Here is a 2,983-nt window from a genome sequence, read left to right as displayed (position 1 = left end):
AGTTTATATGCTTTATGCAAAGTAATTTAGATTTAACAGGAACTGGGAGGTGTTTACCAAATCTATGTGCTCTTTTCCCCTGTGCACTGAGCTAAATATACTTCTCAGCCTCCCCTGCAGTGACATGTTGCTATGTGACTGGACTCAAATATCAGGGGAAAGGTCATGCAGCACTTTCAGGCTTGGCTTATTAACATTTTCATACTCTGCCTGCTGGATGCTTGATACAGATGAGGACAATGACTTTAGAAGTCAGTATTGAAGATGGTGAGTGACAAGATGCCAGGAGCCTGGGTATGTGAAATGTCATTCAAAAGAGTCAAGTGCCTAACAGCAAAGCCTATTTTTTAATTCATTTGACAAGAAATACAATTCTATTATCTTAAGTCACTGAGAAATGAAAGATTATTTATTACAACAGCTACCACTATCCTAATAAATAAAACACAGGGGCACCTGGGTGGCTCAGTCAGTTAAGCTTCCAACTTTGGCTTAAGCCATGATCTCAGGGCTTGTGAGTTCGAGCCCCACGTTGGGCTCCATGTAGACACCTCAGAGACTGGAGCTGGCTTTGGATTCTGTGTTTTCCTCTCTCCCTGCCCTCCCCCATTTTTGCCCTTTCTCTCTCTCAAAAATAAGTAAGCATTAAAAAAAATTAAATGAAGAACAATACAAGGCTTTATTTAATAATAACTCTAGTAAATATACTTAATAAGGATCTAATGGTGGAGGATAATTGGAAAAACTTCTGGGATGTGAGTTTTGGTCACTTCTCTTCAACATTTAGTAATAATAAGAGCTTGGACAAGCTACACAACTTTTCTCTGAGACACACTTTTTTTTTGAGAGACAGAGAGAGAGAGAGAATGATTAAGTGGGGGAAGGTAAAAGGGGAAGGGAGAGAGAGAATCTTGAGCAACCCCATGCCCAGCATGGAAACCAAAGTGAGGTTCAATCCAGGACTTGATCTCGTAACTGTATGTCATGACCTAAGCTGAAATCAAGACTCAGATCCTTAATCAAATGAGCCACCCAGGTGTCCCTCTAAGAGACTATCTCCTTCTAAATGCCCACAGATATGATGGTTTAGTTTTTGGTTGTAGCTTTGTTAAAAAAGATAAAAAAGTTTATGTGAAGTTAGATTTCCATCATGCAAATCCTCTAGCCTTTTAAAATGAAGGTTACTTTCCATCTCCATTGTACAGTGTATCATCTATATTCTTCCATTATAACATCTGTCTAATTTCTCCACATGTTCCTGATATCTTCTTCAATAAAGTTAAAGGTCTTTAGCATCAGAAATCATACTTTATTCATCTTTGTCTTTCTAAGATTTAGCATAGTGATAAGAACATATTAGGATGGAAACTGTGATTTGGTGAGGATGGAACAAATGTAATATACTTCTCAAAGGTTAAAGTATGGCAGTGAGAGAGTATAAGAAGGGAGATGGGAACGGGGTCTCTGAGAAATGACATAGAAGGGAGGGGAGGTGGTAGTAATGGATATGAGCTACCATTACTAGATGAAGTCTGGAAATTAACTATACAAGATTCAGGAAATTTATTCTGTGAATAAAGAAGATAACTGGAGGCATTAGATAGGTTATTTAGCCATGAAATTGGCTAAATTGCTGTCAGTTGCAGAAATATCACAGCCTACTGATGCTGATAAGGGTTATAAAGGAAAGCATCTGGGGAACAGAATCCAATAAATCTTTGTGATGTCTCCAAATCTGGTTTGTTCCCAGGGTTGATCACTTCTAATAAGACAAAGACTTGGATAAAATAAATTAGTCTTCAAATATGATTTTATGCTCTTGAGCCTATTCCCTGGTATAAAATATGTCAATGTCCTTGTCTCTGCCATCCTTATGATCTACACTGTGACTCTCACCACAAATGTCATCCTTATTTTCCTCATCTGGGTGGATTCTCATCTCCACACACACATATATTTTCTGCTCAGCTAAATTGCTCTCATGGACTTGACATTAATCTCCTGCACTATACTCAAGACGGCAACTGACTTCTCAGGGAAGAGAAACATCTCACAGGTTGCCTGTAAAACTCAGATCTTTTTTCTTCTGGACTCTAGTAATTGCTGAGTGTATCCTTATTACCCTCATGTCCTTTGGCCAGTATGTGACAATTTGTAACCTTCTGATATATACCCTGATAATAAGCCAGAAAGTATATCTGCAGATGGCTATTATCTCCTGTATGTGGGTGTCTTTACATTACATCATTTGCACACACAGTTTATTCTATCTATTTCCCCATCTGTGGTTCCAGAGAGGTTTCCCATTTCCTCTGTGAAGTCATGGCCATTCTAAAATTGGACTGTGAGCACATCTCTGCCTATAAGAAGGGTGTAGTGATGACAACCGTTATGATGCTCCTCATTCCCTTGTCCTTTATTCTGTTTTCTTATACTCTCATCTTCCTTGCTATCCTCAGCATGAACTCCCTGGAGGGCAGAAATAAAGCCCTGGCCACCTGTTCCTCCACTTTACTGTGGTGAGCCTCTACTTTGGCCAGCCATGCTGGTCTACATGAGGCCTAATACTTATCACAGTCCCAAGCTGGACCAGTTTCTCTTTATGCTTGGTTGCATCCTCACCCCCATGATGAACCCTCTCATACACAGTCTGAGGAGCAAGGAGGTGGTGAGTGCTCTGATAAAAGTGTTGGAATGCTGCCTAACATCAAATTAGACCACAAATATAAGATGAATATCAATCACTACCTATTTTCACTTCCGTCTAAATCAGGCCTTCTTAGATGTTCAGGTTTTAGTTCTGGTCTTTTCATAATTAAAATTGCAATGGGACCACTGGCTGTATGGATTCTCTCTCTCTCTCTCTCTCTCTCTCTCTCTCTCTCTCTGTATATGTAGATAGACATAGGTAGATACAGAGATGGAGAGAGATTTATCTATATAGATAGATATCTGTATATATCTACATGTGTCTCTATATCTA

At 39.2% G+C, this 2,983-nt stretch overlaps 1 pseudogene; it reads left to right on the top strand.

The window, feature by feature from the left end:
* The first annotated feature begins 239 nt into the window (after positions 1-239).
* On the top strand, positions 240-2,716 carry LOC125163867 (olfactory receptor 2T27-like; annotated as a pseudogene).
* The last annotated feature ends 267 nt before the right edge of the window (positions 2,717-2,983 follow it).

The sequence above is a fragment of the Prionailurus viverrinus genome, chromosome A1 (assembly GCF_022837055.1).
Source record: "Prionailurus viverrinus isolate Anna chromosome A1, UM_Priviv_1.0, whole genome shotgun sequence".
NCBI classification, from domain to species: domain Eukaryota; kingdom Metazoa; phylum Chordata; class Mammalia; order Carnivora; family Felidae; genus Prionailurus; species Prionailurus viverrinus.
The sequence above is the reverse complement of the archived record's forward strand: the minus strand, read 5'-3'. Positions and strand labels throughout refer to the sequence as shown.